The following is a 26,005-nucleotide window of genomic DNA, read 5'->3' on the forward strand; positions in this document are numbered from 1 at the left end:
CACTGCTTCATTCAAGGCCAGGCCAGTTTATTCAGAAACTTGGGGTGTGAATGCATTCCTACATTCCAGCCTGTCTCCTTACGCATGGTCACCCATACTCCCCCAACACACACACACACACACACACACACATACACACGCACACACAGTCACTTTCCGGCTTTCACAGAATGTGCTGATCTTTGTGTTCACTTTAGTTGAGTGTAACAACACTGCTCTAAAACATTATAAAGTAACAATCAGAGTTTGAGAAATAAAATGTGTGTGCGTGCTTGTGTGCGCGCGTGTGTGCGTGCGTGCATGCGTGCATGCGTGCGGGTGTGTGTGTGTGCGTGTGCGCGTGCACACATATGTGATGGTGTCTGTGGAAAAAGGAAAGGCGATAAGAGTGAAGAGATTTGAAAGCAGGACACGCTTTGTGTGTTCTGTGTGCAAGAGTGTCACTGCTGCTGATACTGCTTTGATTTGTTACCACGTTGCCTTCCTTTTCGAGCAGTACTTCTTAACATGGAGTCTGTGGGCCCCCAGGGGCCCCCATTTTAATCCAGAGCCACTTACAGTAAGCGAGAACAACACATGGTAATGGTAATACATCAAATACATAGTGATCAAGAAGCATAAGCAAGCTATGAACCTAACATCTGCCAGTAGAATATCTGTACAGTGAATCTGTACAGAGTATACACTATGGAGTGCTATGTCTACATAAAATGCTATCTAAATTATATAAGTTTAGCCTTTGCATACGCCTGCCCTGTAAGCTCGTCGAGGCTAGGGCAAGTGCTACGGGCTAAGATGGAGTCTGAAGAGGTGGGTTTTCAGACTACGGCAGAAGATTGGGAGTGAGTCTCTGCAGTTCTGATTGCAACGGGAAGTTCATTCCATAGTTTTGGAGCCAGAAGGCTAAATTAAAGAGTGTGATTATCACTGATCTAGAAGTTGTAAGGCTATCTGCAGGTGCACTGTGCACTGTGTACTGTGTTATCCCTCCAAGGTCTTTGATACAGGCCAGGGCAGAGCTGGTATAGGGAGGAACAGCAAGGTCAAGGAGATTACGGTTGACAAAGCCTTTTTGTGAAGAAAGAAAATCACACCTGTGTGAACTGAGCGGGGTGTGTGCGTGTGTGTGCTCAATAGTGACACTTCAGGTCACCAGTGGTATTGCAGCTGTGTTAACGGACATACATAGAGAGACACACGGCCAGTTATTGGAGCGGTGTGTGCCGCTCAAAAAACGGTATCCTGTAACAGTATAATGCTGTAGAAGTCTGTATTACGGTGTAGTACATCCACCAGCTGGCCAATGTGATCTCCACTCGGAAATATCTCTTTGCTGGTGTCATCATGAAACTCACTGTGTACGCGTGCATTGTGAAAACGACACAATAGGCTAATGACCTCCTGCTCGCGCTGACAGACGTTCTGCTCACTGCCGATATCATGTGCCAAGTCGGTCCCTTCAGCGAGAGCCCGTTTCCACACCTGAGAGCGTGCCCAGAGGGACTGATTTCAATTAGTTAAACCCTGCCATGTGTCGTTGAGTGATTTTTTTACGCAACGATGTAGTGTGCATGCAGGGGGGGTTTGCGGAGCTAGCCTGCTGAACTCCACAAAGCACAAAGACACACATTCACCCACTGCTGTGAGCGGGCATCATCACAGTGTGGTTTATATACAGTAGACGAGATTAGCTCACCCTGAACTCACTTTACTTCATATGCATGTGGTCACAGATTCACAGACACACACACACACACACACACACACACACACACACACACACACACACGCACACACACACAGAGTCATTCTTTCATTCTCATTCCTGAGTGTAGAGGCCTTCAGAGGTTTTGTGAAGTCATGCCATACGGCAGATGGCTCGGCCAGATGTTTCATATTACCTGCTCATAACTGTCCTCACTGTGGGGAATATAAGATATATATCCCCCGCTTTGATCACAGGACACGTAGGAACCATCAGCAGCATGCGCATGTCGTCAAGTAGACAGCCCTACTCGCGCATTGCTGTAGCAAAGGTCAATTTGTACACGGCCAAATAGCGTGCCAGCTAAACTCTGCGACCAGGAAGTGAGTTATGGGTTCCCTTGTCAGATTTGCCAGTGCCACACATGTTTCTTTTTTTTATATTTCGGTCAAGACATTAATATCTCGACACTAACCGTTTTCTTTTAGTGATATTAATTGGGTGTATGTATTCAAACATCAAAAAGTGCTTTGATTTAGGTATAGTTTGTTGAGAAAAACGTGAATATCATAAGACTTATTTGTTTGCTACTGAGCTTCTTTTCTTTAGCCAAAACCCAAATGCAGGGATTCCACTGGAAATCTGCTGTCGGGACGGGAGTTAACTTCCGGGTTGGCCTGCAAAGAGACGGCTTCCCTGCAGTGCTCTCAATAAAACTACTTTCCTTTGTTATCGTTTCCTTTCCCCTCTCCCTCTACACACGGCCACACCTCAATGCTATATGGAGACGCTTACAGTAGTTGTTTAGTCAGTGGCTCAACACTCCAAAAGAGAGATTAGATATTTGCAACCTGACCTGTTCAGTAGCACAGTCACGGACCAGCCTGTTGGCCATTTCAGAGACGACCACGTTTTCCGCCCCGCAAAGTGAGGGGCTGGAAGGAGCGCCGCGGCTTGTGATTGGGTGAGACGGGCCGTCAGTGGGGTATAAGGAGCGCTCCGCTGTGTTCATAGGGGGGACGAGGATTTACTATTCTCTGCCTATCGGGTCTGAGTCGGCTTCAAACGGAACTTCGCAACGTTCGACTCGGCAACTCGCTCGCTTTAGCTTGCTCGGTGGTGTCTCACGTGGCTCAAGTTCGCTCGAGAGACGGCGCCCCTCGTGCGGAAGTCCCTCCCTCTGTGGGGGGGGACATATGAACGACGGCTGAAAATAACTAGTATGAATGAGGGAAGATAAATGACAGAAGAGTGCGAGAGTAGGGGTGCAAGTGAACCAAACTATTTGAATTAAATACAACTGTATGTGGGTTTTTTCTGTGTTTTTGTGCGACACTGTTGTATGCCAAAGTAATAGGGCTCAAGTGATTATCAGACCTAATGGTTTGTTTGTTTTTTTAAATACGTGCTTCTGAATGATATCTATCAATTTAGTAATTGGTTGAATAATCGCTTAGAAAATGAACAATCCTTGCAGTCCTATGAGAGAGACATAGAGGGGGAGAATGGAAGGGAGAACGGAAAACAATAACCAACCATACAAATTGCGGTCGAGAGAAATATGTAGGCCTACTATGCAGTACATTATATATTGTCACGCTAATTAGGGTGGATTCGCGATCCCTTTAAAGTCTGTTCCCCCATGGGGTGTTATTCCATATTCCATTATCCCGCCTAAGCCCCTTTTTTGATTGCTATAGCCACAGCTAAGACACTCTCCCAGTGCCTCCTTTGAAGATGCCATTTAGCTTCGCCTCTGTCCGTATCGCAGCTGGCTCCCCGCAGAGAGGATAACGAGAGCATAGCGTGCCCTCTCGCTCTGCTCATACTTTCGCAGTGGTGGAAAGTAACTAAGTACATTTACTTAAATACTGTGCTTAAGTACAATTTTGAGGTCTTTGTACTTTACCTTAGTTACTTTGTAGATTTTGTTTATATTGTTACAAAACATATAGTAGCCACTTCATTCCCTATGTACATTTTGGCGAGTTGAAAATAGCCGATCAGCTATTTTCAAAAGATTTTTTACACATTTGAAAACATGAAATGAGACATTCTGCATAACGAGTACTTTCTACTTGTGGTACTACATTGTGATGCCAATACTTTTGCACTTTTACTCAAGTACATTTTGAAATCCTCACTTCTACTTAACTGAGTAACTGAGTAACTGAGTAGTTCTACATTGCAGTATTGATACTTAAGTAAAACATTTGAGTACTTTTTCCACCACTGCCTCTTTCATCATCACTGATCCTTCTTGCACTGCATCTTTGTATGTTCTGGTAATGCCTTTTCATTGGGTTCCTCTCCTTTCCTTGCACACTGAGGAAGTAGGGCAGTAAATATAGCCTATATATATATATATACATAGTATATACTATCGTCATGGGCGAATTATTGGATTCAGAATGTCCTCAAAGTCACGCTTCCAACAAGCTTTGAACTGAGCAGATTGGACTTTCCATTCAAGATTCAATGGCCAAAACATCTTGAAAACAGCGACAAACTAGATACCTGAATAAAGTTCACTTTGATCTGCGGATTAAAGTGGAAATTGGCCCTGTGCACAAAAAAACGAAAGCCCCCCCCCTGACCCCCAAATCCACCCCCAAACATGTATGTTACCCCCGTAACTATGCATCCCTATTCTGGGGGGCGAACATTTGGCGAAAGTTGTCGATTCACAATCTCGATTTACAATGTAAAGCAAGCTTGTAGATCGGCTGTTTCCGTCGAAGAGATTTGGTGTAGAGGGAAATGCTATAGCGAACCGGCGGACCTGTGTCAACCAAGTGTGTAGAGTTATGTAGCCATTATTTTCCTTCCTTCACTTTTTATAGAGCTACTGTAACTTCTCCAACTTTTGCCTTCTAACATATTCAGAATGTACAGGTATCTCCTATATCACAATAACAACAACAAACAGAATGGATGCATGAGTCTCACTCTTTCATCCGAGCTCTCCAACTCCTTCCCATCTTGCCTGCAGCTCTCTCTGTCTGTATACAGTACGTTGCTTCCCTCTCCCCCCAGCAGTTTCTATATTCTGCTCTATGTTTCTCATCTGTTATGTAGAATAAGAACAGAGCACTCAGCACGCGGGCGTGTGGGGGGAGCCATGAAAGCCCTGTCGTTCATCACTTCGCTTCTTTGCTGCCTGCCTACGACACCTTGTTCTCAGGACCTCGAGGGGCCCGGGGGCAAAACAGCTTGTCTTGAAGCTTACCCGTTTTGTTTTAAAAAACATTTCCCAAAAAAGCTAGATTTTTCATGCAAATTCAATGATTTGGTTCAGTAATTTCATGAAGAAATAAAATTTAAATAAAACAAACCATAAATTAGAAAACAAATGTTTAAGTAGGCTAGTACTGAAAATAGCACTGTGAGAATGTAGATCTGCTATTTTCACTAGTTTGGGTCCCAGAGAGACTCTTTTGGGTCACGGGCTAAAAAGTTTGTGAACTACTGATATAACCTTAACCTAGCATTCTCTTCACACCTAAAGGTGTCCTTATTCTGAGAGATGAAGGGAGAATGCTGCATGAAGCGCAACCCGTTCTCTGTTAGCAGAAGCAGGGCCTTGTTGTTCAATCTTTCTTGTGAAAAGCTAATTCTATGGTGGTGTACAATTGTGGTTCGTGGCCATTTTCTTCAGCGTGATTTCTTTTTATATATATACTGAACGAGATCTCCAGAGCATTCCCGTTTGCTGAGGTTCTCATGCCTTCTAAATAACTACAGCTATAGTCCCATGTGGGCAACCTTTTCATATAAACATGTTTTGATTTTGAACCATGCCTAGTTTAGACTCTGTCGTGCGACGTAGTATAAATTGATCTTAAGAAGAATGCCCTAGCTCCATCACATACGTATAGACTATGTAGGCTAAGCCAGGCATGCCACTGTATATCTCTGATACATACAGTACAATGAATCAGACCAGCCTCGCTGTCTCTGGCATAAAGAAGGCAGTGTTTGGATGGTGTGCTAATGGTGCTCGGCCAGTGGCTTCCTGCATTAGGGCTTAAATTGAGTTAAAGCATTAGAGTCCACCGCACAGTAAACCACTATTCTAGATACGCATAAAGATGCACAGAAATACACACACACACACACACACACACACACACACACACACACACCAATCTTTTAGTTATCGTCCAGAGTTTAACTTTAAAAGGATATATTCTTGTCAAATCACTAAGAACATTTTTTTAAATCAGCACTATGGTTACTGAGAAATGTCCATGAAGCTTCTTAGCTTCTTCCAGTCTGTTTTGACACCATGGTGATCGGGTGAACCTTAACGACACGTGTTATACCATATTAGCGGCATCATGGGACCCATATCGGGAAGATTTAGGGAGGCTAAAAGGCTACTCATGCCAAGCAAATGGTTTGTATAGCACGGCCAGCACCCACCTCACTCTTTGTATGCCCCAGCTGTTGGCAGCATGTTGCTTGTTGCAGGGCCTGCACCCGCCTCACTCTTTGTACAGTTGGAGGCCATCGATATTGTCCTTTTCTTTTTGCTGAGGTTTGCGTGATCTGCGCAAAAGGACAGTTAACCCATTTTGGGCGGGAACCCCTTTTGATGTTTTAAACATTGTTATAATTTAGCTATTGAAAAATAGCAGATCTACAAGCTCATAGCGCGCCACCGAGTGGCGCGCTACGAGCTTGTAGGTCTGCTATTTTTGAAAAATCGTGAAAATATTTATTTCAGAAAACTGGAGGATTTAGAAGGATTTTTAAAAATGTTGAGGTCAGGCCTAAATGGGTCAAATGATAAGGGACAATATCGGTGGCACCCAACTGTATGCCCCAGCTGTTGGCAGCAAGTTGCTTGTTGCAGGGCCTGCACCCGCCTCACTCTTTGTACGCCCCAGCTGTTGGCAGCAGGTTGCTTGTTGCTGTCCTTTCACTCTGATTTACTCCCCTTTGAAACAGGTTGAGTCAAAAGGGAGCTGTCTTGTTTACCGAGTATAGGAGCTTACCGGTAGTTCATTGGCTGGGCATAACAGGGTTTCACCCAAGGAGATGGCAGAATGAGATATACTGATGCCAACATGGCACACCTGGTGTCAGTGGGCAGCGTGCGTGTCCGTCTCTTTTGGACACACACACACACACACACACACACACACACACACACACACACACACACACACACACACACACACACACACACACACACACACACACACACACACACACACACACACACGTGCGTCTTACAGACATTGTCTATTCAAAGCTAATGTGTATAGTGTGAGTCAGACGACACATGCTCACTTTGCTCAGAGTTCCAGCTGTGAATCTGCCTCCTTGTTCCCCACAGCTCAACATTCAAGACATCAGCACTGTTCACATGTAGTGATTCTCAACATTTGCACCTTTTGGTCTTTTAAAGCATTATGTTATACTTTAGCTATTGAAAAGTAGCAGATCTACAAGCTCATAGCGCGGCACCGAGTGCTGCACTACGAGCTTGTAGATCTGCTATTTTTGAAAAATATTTTCAGATGGGGGTCGGCGGCCAATGCACCAATGCATATCATTTTTGGGGTCCTTGACATGAAATAGTTTTAGAACCACTGATATAGAAACACAGGTTTTTCAGAAAACTGTCATGATTTAGAAGACATTTATAGAATCTGGTTTTGTGGGCACTTTTTTCATGCATCATGTCATTTTAGATTTTAGAGTTGGCTATACAAAAATAGCAGATATACAAGCACGTCGTCGCTTTATGCCTTGCTGCGAGCTTGTACATCTGCTATCTTTGAACATTTAAAAACAAATCATGAAAGTTTGAGAACTGCTGATTTATAAGGCATTTGTAGAATCAAAAATAGCTCTCGTGTTGCATCGCAACTGTATGGAACTGGGATGAACTCTACTGTACGTCCTGACCCACTGGCCCAAACACACACACACACACACATGTATAATACCTCCACCCTTATTATATTCTAAGATTCTTAGGTTGACAGGGATAAAGGCATACAGTATAATACAGTACTTTACATTCATAAATAAAAAAAATTCTGTTTCATTGCCTATGTTTCGGAGCGTGGAATCACGCGAATCACATGAGATGAATCCATATAGCCTACGAGTGGGTGCACACTGCACACGTATACAGAGAGGAACAAAGGGGTGATTGTTGGGATCTGACATGTCACTGTCTTGAAATGGAAAGGTTGGCATGGGCAGAGCTCTTAGAATTGATGACATTTTGGTTTATCTGAAGGTCAAATGAAGACATTCTATCTCTCTGGTGATCCCAACCAGACAGACAGTGACATTTTGATCATGCGCCTTCCAGAAGCTGAGGAGAATGCACTTGTGCTAAACACAGAATTAATGTTCTGTCTTGAAATCCCCGCATCTTTCTTTTTAATCCTCTTTGTCTCCCAATTTAGTCATTATGTCAATTCCCAAGACCCCTTGTATTGTAGTCACAGTGGATGTCTTCTCAGCACCTCGAGCTGAACCCAGACAAGACTGAGCTTCTCTTCTTCCCAGCTAAGTCCTGCCCCATGCAGGAGTGAACTATTCCCATAGACAAGACTGAGCTTCTCTTCTTCCCAGCTAGGTCCTGCCCCATGCAGGAGTGAACTATTCCCATAGACAGCGCCTTGGAGACTTCGGTTCCAACAGCCATGAACGTTGGTGTCGTCCTGGACAGTCAGCTCTCATTCAAAGCACACATTACAGTGGTCACTCGATCCTGTAGGTTTGCGCTCTATAACATTCGAAGGATTAGACCTTTCCTCACCCATGTCATGTCATGCCATGACCCATGTCAGCCCAGTCATATAAAAACTTGACTATTGTAACTCTCTCCTTACTGGCCTGCTGGCATGTGCAGTGCACTTAAGCCTCTCCAATTGATCCAGAATGCCACAGCATGCTTGGTCTTCAACAAGCCAAAATTCTCACGTCTACCCCTTCCCCGCTCCCTCCATTGGCTCCCAGTTGCTGCCCGCACAGAGTACAAAACATTGCGACTGTGGCTCAGGAGGTAGAGCAGGTCGTCCAATGATCCATGGGTCGGCGGTTCGAATCCCGGCTCCTCCTGTCTACATGTCGAAGTGTCCTTGGGCAAGACACTGAACCCCAAATTGCTCCCGATTACTGATGCTGGCCACAAAGTCTGATCCAACCCTACATCCATCTCTGCCCATAGTACTTGCACTAGCCTCGACGACTTTACAGGTGTATGCAAAGGCTAAACTTATGTAATTTAGATTGCATTTTATGTAGACATGATGGCACTCTATAGTGTATAAATCTGTGAGCTAGAAGTTACTGTTGTATGTCTTTGTTCTTATAGAGCTCTAATCCCATGACCACTACCCTCATGGCACTTTCCTCGACCTTGCACATTCGTGAGTCGATCTCTCTCTATAAGAACTTAAATGCTAAATGCCTAAATTGTAACTGAATCATTATCTCTTCGGTAAGTCGCCTGTAAGTCGTCCGTCAACTCTAACCTCACGTGAATAAACAGTCACGAATGTCATGAACTTGGAACGCCACTATTGGTGGTGGGGTCAGCATCACAGAATGAGCTTAATCTTGTTCCTGATTTATTGTTGCATTTTGGCTTTGCACACTGAAAACAGCAGATCTACAAGTTCACACAACGTGTCACAGTGCTACACGTTGTGAGCATGTAGATCTGCTGTGTTTGGCGCGCAACATGGCACGCCACCACTCATAAATCAGGCATTATTAGGTAATAAATCTGTCTGGTCTCTTGTATACCAGTAGTTGTGTCCAGTTCAGACTGGCAGAGTATAACCCTGACTGACAGCTCACTGGAACTATGTGTAAATGTATTTGTGGAAAAGAGACCCTTTGGTTGTATGGCTGTACAGCCTGTAAACCCAACAGCTGCGCTGTTTGTGTGAAACAAGCTGAAACCCTTTACTTGTACTTTCTTTGCATGCTAAAAGCGCTCAAACGTTCTTTTTTCCTGCCTTTCCTGCTCTCTCTTCTTCACTTTCTGTACTTCTTGGAAAAAAATCACACCTGTGTGAACTGAGTGGTGAAACTCCCCTCTCCCCCTACCCCTCTCTCTCTCTCTCTCTCTCTCTCTCTCTCTCTCTCATTAGCAGGCAACAGTCTCTCTCTCTCTGTTTCTGGCACAACAGCGCCACTTTTGCCCCTACTGGTATTCATAGTCACACATACATACACATACATAGTCACATAGGTTAACTTAACACATAGGTTAACACGGACATTGCTGTTCCTTGGAGTGGTTGCACCACTCAAAAATGATGGAACTGCACAAAAACGATTTTCATCCACTTTTTTTTTTACTTGTAAAACTGTGATGTGCCAGTAAAGTCGATTCTGATTCTGGAATGGACAGACGTGGGAATGTCCACACACACCCAGAGACAAAAGAGGGTACCGGTATATTTGCATGGGATTCAGTCAGACCTGAGGGCGACAGACATAGGCCTGTCAGGTCCTGCCTTGCCCTGAGATGGCTCAGTTCTTACAGTAGAGAGCAGTTTATACCTTCCTGAAGACTGAGAGAGACCTGTCATTACCTCATCAATCATAATTAATGAGACGCAGCTTCTCCATCAGAGACATGGACGAGCTTAAAATAGAATGTGGTCATTTGGCATATTTTTGGGTTCTATACGCTGCTAAATCGTGGGTGTTAACTGAACTCTGAGAGGGTGCGAATGTACCCATAAATGTGTATATCTTTACTCTATCAGGGTTTTGCAGTGTACGTCCGACTTCCTGTTCTGTTAGGCATGTCTGTAATGTCTGCATAATGTACAGTACATGCTTTACAAATATGATCTGTTTTCTCTCTGTCATTCTCTTTTAGTTCTCTTTTTCTATTTCCTTCTATCTCTCTTTCTCTGTCCCTGCATGTCTCTGTCTCTCTCTTTCTAAGACTGCTGGAGGCTGGTCTGGTCCCCCCCTATAATTTTCAAGGGTCACCCAAGGGACTGCTTGCCTCACTCCCATACACACCAAGGGACTGCTTGCCTCGCTCCCATACACACCAAGGGACTGCTTGCCTCGCTCCCACACACACCAGCTAGCAATGAATAGATTTATTGGCCTGTTTTGAGACTGCATGTGAACGCAGCAGCACACTGGATCACCCATGTCTGTGTTGTGTCTCTGTAGTTAGTTTTCACTATGTCAGCCTATTAAGCTGAATGAGACAAGCAGCAAAACGGCTTCTATGAAAAAAAGGAAATCATCAGTTAAAGAAAGTATAAAGAGGGAGGAAAATGTGTACAGTATGGACATTTTTACAGGGGCCAGTTTCGAATTGCAACCACCCGTAAGTGCTCTTTGAGAGCGGTTTTGAAGGAGTCTAGGGATTCACATTTCTTAATGGCCGTTGGTAGGGCGTTCCACATTTTAGTGGCATAGGAGCGAAATGAATGTAACCCCTTGTTTGAGCCGAATCTGGGTTGCACGTGGTTTGTTGAACTCCCTCTGGAGTGTAGTGTGGACTTCGTTATTTTGACAGGTGCGTGGGTGTCTTGGTGGTGGAGCATCTGTGTCATTTAAAGGTTTAGCGTTGGCTACTCAAAGATAGCAGATGTACAAGCTCACAAGCTTGTACAGTTGGAGGCCATCGATATTGTCCTTTTCTTTTTGCTGAGGTTTGCACCCCTTTTGGTGTTTTAAACATTATGTTATAATTTAGCTATTGAAAAATAGCAGATCTACAAGCTCATAGCGCGCCACCGAGTGGCACGCTACGAGCTTGTAGGTCTGCTATTTTTGAAAAATCGTGAAAATATTTATTTCAGAAAACTGGAGGATTTAGAAGGATTTTTTTAAATTTTGAGGTCAGGCCTAAATGGGTCAAATGATAAGGGACAATATCGGTGGCACCCAACTGTACATCTGCTATTTTTGAACAGTTTTGAAAAATCTTGAAAGAACTACTACTGGTTTAGAAGGCATTTGTAGAATGGGCATCAGGTTAATGTGGGGCAGCAGTGGCTTGGGGGGTACATCATCAGGTTAATGTGGGGCAGCAGTGGCTTGGGGGGTACATCAGGTTAATGTGGGGCAGCAGTGGCTTGGGGGGAACATCATCAGGTTAATGTGGGGCAGCAGGGCTTGGGGGGTACATCATCAGGTTAATGTGGGGCAGCAGTGGCTTGGGGGGTACATCATCAGGTTAATGTGGGGCAGCAGTGGCTTGGGGGGTACATCATCAGGTTAATGTGGGGCAGCAGGGCTTGGGGGGAACATCATCAGGTTAATGTGGGGCAGCAGGGCTTGGGGGGAACATCATCAGGTTAATGTGGGGCAGCAGGGCTTGGGGGGTACATCATCAGGTTAATGTGGGGCAGCAGTGGCTTGGGGGGAACATCATCAGGTTAATGTGGGGCAGCAGTGGCTTGGGGGGTACATCATCAGGTTAATGTGGGGCAGCAGTGGCTTGGGGGGTACATCATCAGGTTAATGTGGGGCAGCAGGGCTTGGGGGGTACATCATCAGGTTAATGTGGGGCAGCAGTGGCTTGGGGGGTACATCATCAGGTTAATGTGGGGCAGCAGTGGCTTGGGGGGTACATCATCAGGTTAATGTGGGGCAGCAGTGGCTTGGGGGGTACATCATCAGGTTAATGTGGGGCAGCAGTGGCTTGGGGGGTACATCATCAGGTTAATGTGGGGCAGCAGTGGCTTGGGGGGTACATCATCAGGTTAATGTGGGGCAGCAGTGGCTTGGGGGGTACATCAGGTTAATGTGGGGCAGCAGGGCTTGGGGGGTACATCATCAGGTTAATGTGGGGCAGCAGTGGCTTGGGGGGTACATCATCAGGTTAATGTGGGGCAGCAGTGGCTTGGGGGGTACATCATCAGGTTAATGTGGGGCAGCAGTGGCTTGGGGGGTACATCATCAGGTTAATGTGGGGCAGCAGGGCTTGGGGGGTACATCATCAGGTTAATGTGGGGCAGCAGTGGCTTGGGGGGTACATCATCAGGTTAATGTGGGGCAGCAGGGCTTGGGGGGTACATCATCAGGTTAATGTTGGGCAGCAGTGGCTTGGGGGGAACATCATCAGGTTAATGTGGGGCAGCAGGGCTTGGGGGGTACATCATCAGGTTAATGTGGGGCAGCAGTGGCTTGGGGGGTACATCATCATCATCATTTTTCGACCGCGGTCGAGATCGTGGATTTCACAATATCACGCCAGACTTCCCGGTCCTTCATTGCCATCCCCAGTTCCTGCTTACTGATGCCTGTGTCCCTAGCGATTGATTGATTGATTGATTGAAGAATTTATTAACAGTTTGCAGAATTACAGTACATTTCAAGCACAAACTCAATACAAAGGCTGTTAACTGTGAGTGGACGACCCAATTAAGCATTACACTTGTTTCCAATAGGGTCCACCATGTTCAAATCATCAAAACATTTAGAGACGTACAAATAGACACTTCTATAGACAGAACAGGAATTCATCATAAAGGAGGTAAAAAGGGAAAAGAAATATATACAGTGAGGGGAAAAAAGGGGGGGGCGGTGGGGGGGGATTCAGATTTTACGGGGGCCAGTTTCGAATTGCAGCCATCCGTAGGTGCCCTTTGAGAGCGGTTTTGAAGGAGTCAAGGGATTCGCATGTCTTAATGACAGTTGGTAGGGTGTTCCACATTTTGGTGGCATAGGAGCGAAAAGAATTTAGTCCCTTGTTTGTGCCGAATCTGGGTTGTACATGGTTCGTTGCACTCCCTCTGGTGTTGTGGGTGTGGACTTCGTTAACATTAAGGAAGTATCTAGACAGGTACATGGGTATCTTGGTGGTGTATCGAATCTTGTGGACCAGACCCATTGCAAGATGCTGTACTCTGTCGTCGACCCTAAGCCATTCCAGCCTGTCGAAGTGGGCAGGGGTGAGGTGGGTTCGGGGGGCTAGATCAAGTAGGAGCCTGACCAGTTTGTTTTGGGAAGTCTGGAGCCTGGTTTTAAGGGCCTTTGAGGTGCTGTGGTACCAGGAGGTGCATGCATAGTCAAAGAAACCCTGTACAAGGGCTCCTGTTAAGGTCTTCAAGGTGTTTTTGTTGACCAGTGAGGAGATCCTGTAGAGGAATCTTGTTCTATGGTTGACTTTTTTGATTACGTTGGTGGCCATTTTATCACCGGAAAGATTAGCCTCCAGGATGGAACCTAGGTAGGTAATTTCATCTTTACGTGTGATAACATTGTCACCCACTCTAACCAAGAAGCCATTTGCCTTGCTGAGATTACTAATAGAGCCAAAGAGAATGGATTCAGTTTTTCCCAGGTGTAAAGATAGTTTGTTATCAGCGAGCCAGGTGCAGATTCTACCGAGTTCAGAGCTGAGGGCATTTTCAACCTGCAGTTTGTCCCTGTCCGAGACCAGCAGTGCTGAGTCATCTGCGAACAGGAACAAGTTGCAGTCACAAGCTGAAGTCATGTCGTTTACATATATTAGGAACAGTAGAGGCCCTAGTATGCTTCCTTGTGGAACGCCACAGCTCACTGGGAGGGGGGGGGACAGTGTTCCGTTCACTTCCACCATCTGTTCTCTCCCCTCCAGGTAGGATTGCATCCAGCTCACTGATGTGCTATCGAAACCAATTGCTTTTAGCTTGTTAACCAGTATGGAGTGGTTCACGGTGTCAAAAGCCTTTTGGAGGTCCAGCATGACCATGCCGCAGTATTTGCCAGCGTCCACCTCTTGTTTGATGTGGTCGCTCAAATAGAGAAGGCATGTGTCAGTGGAGTGGGATGTTCTGAAGCCAGATTGGAACTCGTACAATCATTTATTAGTTTTCAACCTGTTCATAGACAATTTTTTCCATCACTTTCGAGATGGAACTAAGAATAAAAATAGGGCGGTAGTTGCCGGGGTCTAATTTACTCCCTTTCTTGTGCAAGGGGGTTACTTTGGCCAGTTTGAAATTTTGGGGGACCTGTCCCTGTTTGATGGAGAGGTTTACTATGTGGGTGATGATTGGAGCTATAGAGATGGCTGAGTCTCTGAGAAATTTGGAGGGAATGTTGTCATGGCCTGTGGCCTTGTGGGGTTGGAGGGCACTCAGTTTCTTAATTACCTCATCAGTTGTTACCATAACTAGTTTAAAATCGTCTTTACAAACACCTAGGTTTCTGTAGAAGGTTGTAATGTGCTCTACACCAAAGAGCCCAGAGTGGGAGGGCAGTTTGTTAACCAGAGTTGTTGCTATGTTTGTAAAGAAGATATTCAAGTAGTTGGCCACATCAAGGTTGTCAGTGATGAGAGTGTTGTCCGATTTGATGTTTATGTTTGAAAATCTGGTTTTTAGTTTCTGACCATAGCCTAGTTGATTGTTTAGTAGCTTCCAGAGCTCATGAGGATTGTTTTTGTTTTCCTGAGCTTTATCATTAATGAAGTTACTTTTAGCTGATTTGGTCATGGCAGTTACATTGTTTCTTAGCTTGATTCGTTGGGTATTTAGGTTGTTCAAACGAGCTTGGCGAACACTGTCGAAGCGCTTGGCTTGCTTTGACTTGCATTTTAGAAATTCAGAGCATTTTTTGTCTCTGGCTTTCATTGCAGCCAGTATGTCCGAATTCATCCATGGTTCCGAGCGGGTTTTGCCCCTGGTGGTTCTCAAAGGAGCCATGTTGTTCAGTACTGATGTAAATTTGGTTTTGAAGCCAAGCCAAGCTTCTTCGACAAGTGTGCTTTTAAGCTCATCGGACCAATCCAGACTCTCCAATACTTGGTTAAAAACCTCACTAGAGTAGGTTTTGAGGTCCCTTGATATGACTGTTTTGTGGCAGCCGGTCTTAAGTTTTTGTATTTTGCGGGTACAGAATATCATAAAATGATCACTAAGCCCACATACAATAACCCCTTTCTTGGAGATTCTGGATTTGTCCGAGGACAGAATGAGATCAATGACAGTTTGAGTAGAATTACACACTCTAGTGGGTTGGGTAATTAGCTGACTGACACTATGTAGATCACAGAACTTACTGAATGACTTAAACACAGGTGCTTCCTTACGTTGCATGTCTGTGTTGTAGTCGCCAATCAGGATTTTCTCTACACATTCCTCCTCAGCTAAGCACCCCTCAAGTATATCATAGAACCCATGTTGGTCAGGCGGTCTGTAGACGGTGCCCACTAATACCGATTTAGCCTTTTTGAAAATTAATTCAACCCACACAGTTTCAATTTCATCATGCTGTAAGTCAGTACGAGTAACATATTCAGTGTCTTTGTGAATATACATACACACGCCACCACCATGCCTGTTTCTGTCGTTTCTGATCAAAGAATAGTTCTCAATTTCAATCTCAGCGTCCCTGATGGATTCATCTAGTTTGGTCTCAGAAAAACACAAAATGTTTGCCTTGCCGGTAAGGAATAATTCTCTAATTTCGGCCAGTTTGGAATAAAGGCGATGACATCAGGGAACGACAGTTTTCTACCTCTGGTCTGCTTTGAGGCAGGACTCCAGAGAAGAAGGGAAGATACAACCTCAGTGTCAGCTCTGTAGCAGTGGCCGGCAAACTGTGTTCTTCTGGATCTGGACTAGTGAAGAAACACGGGGAAGGTTGCCGTATATTAGAGAAGTCGATGGGTGGCTCTTCCAAGACAGATTTTGCGCTCTCATTAGAAGGTGGGTGTAAGTGCCATCCAACCGTTTCTATAGTTTCTTTGAAAGTGTCCATGTCTCGGAGCCATTGAGTAGAATCGGCTCAACGGTCGTCCTAAATATTTTTACTTTTAACATCTTACTAAGCTGGGATGACCAGATCTTATGCATGTCATTGCAGGCTGACCAGGCCACACCCTTCCTAGTTTGAAAGTCCTTTTGGGAAGAAGATATATAAGATATATATATATAAGTGTTTTTATAATGTGGTTATTGTTGGATTTGCATATATTTACGTATTCAGTTTTCGTGTCGTTGAGATAAAGACCAACACAGTTGGAGGCCTGCTCAAGAGACTGAAGGAGAGCCTGAGCGTATTCCAATGATTGACTGATAAGCGCGATGTCATCAGCGAAGTCAGTGTCGGTTAGGTATTTCGCAGGATGACGAGAGCTTCTCCTAGGGTTTAGTTGGTAGCCCTTATCATTGATAGTATCAACTGACATACGAAGAACATACAGTAGAGTGGCAATAAGACACTGAAACCCTAACTGCTATTGATTGATTGATTGATTGATTGATTGACCCAGTGTTTGGGAGCCAGTGTTGTAGACCATTGCAAGTCGCTGTCCTCTGAGCCATCCCACTGTAATAACCCCACGCATAATGAGGCAGGGTTTAGGTCAGGTGAGTTCTAGGTGTGAAGTAAGGTGAAGGAGTAACCTGACCAGTTTGTTTAGACAGGTCTGGAGCCTTGTTTTTACTGCTACAGTACCATGAGGTGCATCATGCATCGTCATGCATTTGGATGAGTATTCCAGCTGACCTACTGTTAGGAGGAGAATGGAGATCCTGCTCCAAAATCTTGGTCTATGGTTGACTTTCCTGATTGCTTTTGTTGCCAGTTTTGTTTTCTCCACTGGACAGATTGTCCTCTAAAACACAACTCCGGTAGCACATTTTCTTCTTTCCTCCCGATGAAAAGGTTAGTGTCTTACTCTTGCCTGGTTGCATGCACCATCAGTGTGTGATTGTGTTCAGAATACATAATGTGTGTGCGCGTGTGTGTGAATGTGCATTTGAGTGGTCTGGGAAAAGTGCTGTCCATTTAGTGTTATCGGTTTGTGTGCTAAGAGTGGTATCACTTCAGATCAGGTTTGCCAACTTTCCTGGCTGAGAGAAACTAGAGGCCCTGCAAAATCCTGAGTGTTATAATCTAACTATGAGAATGGACCCGAAAAAATATAGAAATTGAACTGAGGGTAATTTTTTACAACGAGCAGTCACCAGATACAGTGGTGGAAAGTAACTATACATTTACTTAAATTGTAATTGTACTTAAGTACAATTTTTAGGTACTTTACTTGAGTATTTCCAATTTCAACTTCCACCACAACTTCTACTCCACTACATCTCAGATCCAAATATTGTACTTTTACTCCACTACATTCATTTGAAAACTTTAGTTTGAAAAAACGTTTGAAAAAATGTTCCTAAGTAGTAATGAAAATAGCCGATCGTGACGCGTTGTGAGCTTGTAGATCTGCTATTTTCACTATAGGGCAGATATCTAATCTCTCTTTTGGGTCTGGACCAGAAAGGTTTTGGAAGCACTGGTGTGGAGAGTCATGCAGGAAACTAACGTTTATGTTGACAACAGTCAGTGAGTGATGGTTCACCACAGCTTTCACCTAGTTTTCACCTTCTGTTGCTTGTGTTCATTTTCCACCTAAAAACCCTCTCTTTTTCTTGCTCACCATCCCTTTTTACTAACTCACCATCTCTTTCTCTCTAACTCTCTTTAGATGCAGTAATGAAACTGCCAGAACACTGCAACATAGTTAAAATGTGACCCATAATAGACCCCCCCCCCCCACGCACACACACACACACACACACACACACACACACACACACACACACACACACACACACACACACACACACTACACCGGAACCATTATTTTCGCTCATTGCATTCCCTTCATTTGTATTCTGCGGGTGCTGGTGGTTCTGAGTTACGAGCTCACCTGTTTAACAGTGAGTGCATGGTATAGCATTAACCAGAGAGAGTGTTACGTTGGGGGAGGGAACGGAAAGATTCATTGCTGGTCAAGTGCAGTTGCAGTTGCACATATACCATTCAGCCCATCCTATTAGCAGTCCGTGACAAGACATAGGCCTACATGCATATACGATGAAGGACCAGTGGTTTTCAACCAGTGGTCCTTGAGGGGGTTCCAGGTGGTCCCCAGCTAAATGATGGAGAGTTGGTAACCAAATGGACCCTTATTAGAACTTTAACTCTTGAGAGCGTAAAATGAAACCAAATGGACCCATAAGGGTACCAATATCAATACAGCATGGAATTGAGTACAAAATCTTATCCAGCGATACCAAAATTTAGTTTTGGGTCTGAGAGGCTAAATATCATCAAATGGTGGTCCGTGGCTCAAATGCCTGGACGGTTAGCTCAACTGTCCGGGCACCTAGGCTGCTGAGCCAGCCTGACGGCGTGCCGCGGGCTCGACTCCCGATCCCGACGGCCTTTGCCGTGTGTCTTCCCCCCATCTCTCTCCCCATTTCCTGTCAAGTCTACTTTCAACCTATCAATAAAGGCAGAAAAAGCCAAAAAAATATCTTTAAGGAAGCATGAGGTCGGTCCGTTGCTCTCCCCAGGTTGGCAGAGGGAGTGTAATTGACTGGCTGAAAAAATGGGTTACAAAACTCGTGGGATAAATATTATAAAATAGAAAAAGAAAAGGGCATTTATATTAGATGTGATTCACGCCTAATATAGAGGACTATATTATTATTATCATATTTTATTAATTCCCATGTGACCACTCACTTTCCTGCTCCACCCCATCCTTCATGGAGCGGTCCAGTAGAATAGTTAATGATACCATATGGTATTACCCTGCCTGGACCCTTCTCATGTTGAAATATGACACCGAGTGCAGTCATCGTTGAACTCGATGCTCGATACAAAACGAGGTGCAGAGAAATGCTCCAAAACGGGGAACGACGCAGAGGTGAGGACATGTAAGAAATCTGACGGGGTAAACAGGAGGAAGGAGAGCTGTGTGTGTGGCGGAAGAGCATACAGGGCCACATCAAGGACATAAATCACCAAGTACAGCAGCAGTCAAGTCCCATGAACCACCTGCCTTTCTGATTTCTACAGGCTGCATATCAATGAGAGAGAGGGAGAACGAGAGATCGGGTTGATTAGGAGTGAGGGGGGGGGGGGGGGGGGGCAGAGAGATCAAACAGGGATAGGGAGTGAGCTTTGATACAGACCAATGTGAGCTTTATCTGGAAACGGCAAGAACAAAAGACCTCAAAGCTAATGGACAAACTAGTACGTCAAGTCTGTGTGGAGAACAGGCATCTTTTGTTTTATTTTCACACAGCCGTGCTGTGGTTGTGGAGCAGTAACGCAAACACCCGAAGGCCAAACACTGCTTCCACTTGGCAAAGCGATGCATGTCACCACTTAAGAGATGGTATCCTTGGCTACACAACACTCACCTGCTCCGATACATGTCCCACCCAGTGCACTGACACACATGTGTCACCTGTATATCAGATGGCACAGATTCAAGTGTCTGCTGTTTTCCCCCTGGGGCTTGGCAAGTTGGCATGAACCAGGAGGACTCACTGTCTTTTAAAGTAATCGATGTCTAATGAAGCTAGTCTGCAATGACTCAGCTGCTAGGTGCAACACTGGATACATTGTGATGTGTATTCCAATGCTTGAGCATGTTTACGTGTGATTTTTGTTGTTTGATTTTTAACAAACTCTTGGAGTTTCCGACTTCCTATCTCTCTTTAGGATTCACTTTGTCTTTGTTTCTCTCTGTCTGTCTGTCTGTCTCTCTTTCTGCATCCCAGACTGGGTGAGGTCAGTGAGTGTAAGACGATCTGGGGACGGGAGCCGTGAGGGCACTTATTGATCTGTTCCTCTGCAGAAGAAGCCTGGTTCTCGCTCTCTCTCTCTCTCTCTCTCTCTCTCGTGCTCTCTCTCTCTCTCTCTCTCTCTCTCTCTCTCTCTCTCTCTCTCTCTCTCTCTCTCTCTCTCTCTCTCTGCATTGGAGCTAAGAGACAGGTGTCTTGTCACCGCACTTCCTGAAATAATAAATCATCAATAATTTCCACCTTCCTCCAGATCTGTGACCCTATAGTCAGTCTACAGTGACTCTCTCTCTCTCTCTCTCACACACACACACACACACACACACACACACACACACACACACACACACACACACACACACACACACACACACACACACACTAGAGAGAGAGTAGCAGTCCTCATGGCCAACCAGCCGTAAAGTGGAAACTCTGTAAGCTGCTATGGCCCAGTGGTCTCCATTCTCAGCTGATACTGATGTTGAGGTTATGGGAAGGACAAGAGAACAACTCTCACTTTTGAGCCTCTCTGTCTCTGATATCTCTCCCCCATCTCCCTCCCTCTGTCCTCCCTTCCGTGTGCAGTGTAATTAGAGGGTGACTTCAGGACATGAGATGAGCTAATCTGCGCCATGCGCTCGCATTTTCACATTTTCCACCGTGTGTGTGTGTGTGTGTGTGTGTGTGTGTGTGTGTGTGTGTGTGTGTGTGTGTGTGTGTGTGTGTGTGTGTGTGTGTGTGTGTGTGTGTGTGTGTTAATGTCAGGGTGTGGGCTCTGGTCAGTCCAATGGGAGTCATACATACTCCAGCTGTGTCCTGCAGACCATGGAGCGTGGATCAACAGTACAATCAAATCACTCCCTGGTTCTGCAGTCTCATATACAGTGTATGGCTATGCTATTACAGTCTAACCCGAGTAACACGTGATATTACAGCACCCTCTAGTGGAGCAACAAAGTACAGTACATCAGGGGTGTGACAACGTGAAATCACATCATCAACTCAACAGTTGTTTTAATCATTTTTATAATCAATTAAATCGTTTAGTTTGATTAAGTGTTGCCTAATCTCTAACAGATTCCCGAGCTATACGCTACAACAAACAGGGCGTTGTGTTTTGCCGATGGGTTCCCAGATCAAGTGTTGCCAAATCAGTGTACTCCTTGTGTCTGTGACAAATAAGGTGGAAGTTGTTTTGACCTTTGACACGTTAACGAGCATGCTTTATTGCCTCCCTGAATTCTCAATGCATTCTATTGGGCAGGGTTGACATGACTGCCCCTGTGGGGCACATACTATAAGATTTATGACATTTCTCTAAAACTAACCGAGTCCAAAATGAGTAAAATTAAACCAAATGGACTCTAACGGGTCCGTTTGGTTTCATTTTACGCTCTCAAGAGTTACACTATTGTTAAACACCTGCATTAGGCTACTTCATTTACAATTAGATCATGAAAAATAATTGTCATTTTGATCAACGTTTGCCTGTTATCTCTCCTATGGTACCAACATCAATACAGCGTGGAATTGTGGACAAAAGGTATCCAATGACAACATATTCTTCAGTTTGGGGTCTGCGAGACAAAATCTCATCAAATAGTGGTCCGCGGCTTAATTGCGGAAAAAATAATGGGCCTTGATATGAAAAGGGTTGAAATCAAACCACTGCTCTAAATTGATTTAGGAAGTTTCAGTTTGGGATTTCGGTGTGGAACATTATTGGCCACATAATATTAGTGGTTTTCTACATTGCTACTGGTGATTGGAAAAGTGTGAACAGCTCGGTGACATTATAGAAATTCACTCTGCTTCTCAATGGTTATATGTGTGTTGTGTTATTTTGTTTACGCACAACTGCAGTATTGTGTGCGTTGATTGGAAGGCATGTAAGCCGGGGCTGTCAGCCCTCTGCCCTCTCCTTCAAGGCCAGATGGTACCTCTTTAGGCCTGCTAATGAATATTGATATGAGGGGTCTTGGTTAACAGCGGGGGGGGGGGGGAGCTATAGAAGCCGGGCCAGAGACCCCATCAATTGGCAGCAAGCCGCAGCAGAGAAAGGTCTGTGCTGCTGCATGGGGCACTTCATATGGCCGGAGTGTGTAAAGGGATTTGCTCTGGAGAACGGGAGCGTTTGGCCACGTCATTGAAATACAAAGCTGGTTTATTATCCACATACATTCCAAACATGTCCTATTATTCAAAGACATATGTTTGAGAGAGTGTTTTAGATGACACCTGTTGCATGTATAGTATAAAATAAACAAGGAGTTATTGAAGAGTTATGGAAGTAGTCCAAGGTAAAGAGTGGGAGACGGGGTTAAGACAATGGCAGCGCTAACTGTCTGGCACGGCTCCCAGGTCTAAAGCTGCTCCCACTGAGTCCCTGGCCTGATCCACCCGACTCACCTCACCTGCAGTCTGACCCAAGACAGTGGGGTGGGAGTAGCAGCTTTTCTTCTACCGTCCTTCACCCTACAATACCCAAGCTTAACCTCCCACCCGCGCACATTGCTCGTCCAGACTTTTTAGGCAATGCCAGAGCCCTGGGGTGGGGCAGCATGCGTGGGGATGGTGCATGGGGGGGATGTTTGGATGAAGGTAATTGTTTTAAAACAGCATTTCTCCAGCTGGTCCCAGTTATCTGAGGCAGCTGTGCGCATAACCTCGTCCCTGTTGTGGTGCTTACAAAAAAAGAAAATAATAAACAGCCTTTTCAGGGGGAAAATCATGGTTATGATTGAATTATCCTCAAACATTGCACTGTTCGTTTTGTTTGGTATGAAAACTATCTTCATGCTTTATTACTGCACGCAGTATGCCAGGAAAACCGTAAATACTGTAACTAGGCAGGCACACGATAACACTCAAACATAATGACCAGGAGAGATATCACAGTGAGTCAACTCGGCCTACATTAGCTACTTATAAATTATAACTCCACTGTACAGAAGGGAGACGAAGAGATGACAGGACTAACGCAGATGCTCGAGAAAAGGAACGGAGAAACCGAGAGAGCATCAGTGAAAGTGTAATACAGACTAGTACGATTCTGTCTTTGTTTAATTTTGGGACACCAACGTCCACATGGGTCACTGTTACCCCTGGGTCACTCACGGGACAGTGAGTCAAAGTGATGCTGACGTCTGTCATGTCAAAATAAAGAGTGGAGGGACGGGGATAGGGGGACACGGTGCAGAGGAGAGGACAGGCTGGCATTTTAAATCATTTAGGGGCATGTTATACCAGAGACCTTGTTTAGATTTTGTTTTTAGTTTACCCGCTACTGGCAAGGCTTTAAGAATGACATTGTACAGTTATGTCAGTCAGTCAGTCCATCCATCCATCTGCTGTGGTCCTGAGCATCATCTCAAAAGGATACTGACTGGATTGCCATGAAATTAGCTGTGCACAAGATTCACGATCCCAGTGGATGACCCTTAATGATTTACAGGCAATGCATTGGCCTCTCCTCTAGCTCTTAGACCAGAAGGCACTTTTTATTATTAGGATATTTATTTAGTTGTGAATATAAAATATACAGTGAATGAATATACCTGCCAACTAAGCAAGTAGGGCCTAATCAGAATACTTTTTCACATTTTCTCTTTCATACCATTCTCAGTCAATCAGTGGACAAGATTCTGCACCAAGGTGTGTGTGCGTGCATGCATGCGTGCGTGCGTGCGTGCGTGTATTAGGATATGTGCAAACGTGTGCATGCAAGTGTCTGCTCGTCCGTGTGTGTTGCTGAGGATGGGCTTTGAAGCCCAAACTTTGACAGCCGTGCAGAGGACTGTGTGTGTGTGTGGGGGGGGGGGGGGGGTGTCCTTCTCTGACAATAGAAGGGGAGTTCCGATAGAGGAGAGAAAAAGGAGAGAGGGGAGGGGGGGGGTGGGCGAGGGCAGCAGACAAGGGGATAAAGCAGCTGGGCTAGGCTGCATGGCTGGACGTAGATCTTATTGTGCACAAGCTTTCCTCCAGTCTCGCTCATAGTCACTTTGCAGAAGCTTTGGACACTGTATAACTAAAGGACTATTTCACTCCTTGAGTATCTTTACCTGCTTGGTGGAGATAGACGACTTAGCCTACTGATAACGAAACTAAACTGCAACATCGAACCTTTTTGAGGCTTGTCCTACCTATAACTAAGTGTCTGTCTGCCATGGTTCTGGAGTAGGAAATGGTGGCTTACCTGAGGAAGAGCCTCCACACTCTGCTCTCGGTCTTCAAGAAGAAGGGTGAGTGACAGAGTGAGCGACTCACATGGAAGTAGTAGAGGTATAGGCTGATGGTAGGAGCTGTTCTCTATAGCAGCTGCCTGATTCTTGTGTGGATTTGAGATCCTGACTTGAGTTAGTGTTTAATATAGATGATTTTTGTGGTACACTGTTGATGACACAGTGAGACACTTACTACTTAGTAATAGTGTTTGCTTAGTTGTCTAGTGGCTTGTTTGGACTCTTATTTGCACAATGATTTGACAAAGTTGGAATCAATCAAAGATTTTGTTTGACCAGTGACCGTCTTCATCTTTCTCTGACACGCACATACACAGTATACACTCACAGCGGGTACTGTTCTAATAATGTCAAGTGATGATTGGGACGTCCTCTCTAATGAGATGAGGGGGCCGCATTAACGTTTCAGAGAGTAATCCTGTCTCCGTACCCTAAACTCCAAGAACGTTAAACCTATTAGAGTAGGGGGTGGGGGGGTCTTTTGGATTGAGTGCTACTTCCAGTCCCTCCCTGTTCCAATTCCAAGTGGTTGTTACCAAACGGCCGTTTGCGTGTGAGTGATATATGATACCGCACCGGGACCATGTTTTGATGAAAACCACAAAACCTGTCCTCTCACCCGTCTCTACAATGTCTCCCGTTGGTTTACGTAAGACGCACAGGTTCCCACGGTCGGCCACACACAGCAGGGGGCTTTGTGTCTGTGAACATGACTGGCTACACATTCAAATGTGTCTGTGTGTATATGGGGAGGGGGTCTTTTACTACACACACACACACACACACACACACACACAAACACACACACGCATACACACATGCACAGTATTACCTAACCAGGTGAGACTGAGAGCCAAGTGTTGACTTGGACAAAGGAGGGAAAGAGGACACCTTGACGGACACAGACCTTTACAGTACTTGGCCAGTGAAACAGGAGGAGACACAGAGAGGGTCTTAACGGTCACTCTACATAAGTGTTTATCCGTGAGTCATGACCTCTAACAGGGAGCCATTACATAGACGTTATCTTAGAGAAGGGTCTGTAGGATATATAAGAATGGTGTTGCGATTTATTTAGCCTTGAGTGTTCATTCATTAATTTAAGAGTGTGACAAATGGTCCTGCAAGATATAACTTTTCACGTAACTCTCTCTCATTTACTGCCCACTAGTTTAAAATTCAGCAAACCCTTGGGGGAAAAAAAGCCTTCTTTGTATCTACAGTATAGGTTAGTCAGTGTTGCTACTAAATGAGATGAGAATTAATGAGACTACTGATTCAGGAAAATGGGACATACTAGTAATATAGTAACTTTGCCTGTAAGACTTTGATGCTGCCCAACTAATACAAATCATGTCTAATTGTAAATTTCTCCTTCACTCCTTTAGTGTCATTGATTGTCATGGAGCTAAACCTATGTTGAAGTCAGGATTACTTAATCCCCCAGGGACTGTCTAGGCAGAGGAATATGTCTGAGGATTATCCCATATAGCCCTGGTTCACCCGTCTGT

At 44.9% G+C, this 26,005-nt stretch overlaps 1 protein-coding gene across 2 annotated transcripts in view; it reads left to right on the forward strand.

Moving 5' to 3' along the window:
- nhsl3 (NHS like 3) overlaps positions 1 to 26,005 on the forward strand; it is a 56,778-nt gene that overhangs the window by 18,669 nt on the left and 12,104 nt on the right. The window lies entirely within an intron of this gene.

Source organism: Electrona antarctica (assembly GCF_951216825.1).
Source record: "Electrona antarctica genome assembly, chromosome: 15".
In the NCBI taxonomy this organism is placed as follows: Eukaryota; Metazoa; Chordata; class Actinopteri; order Myctophiformes; family Myctophidae; genus Electrona; species Electrona antarctica.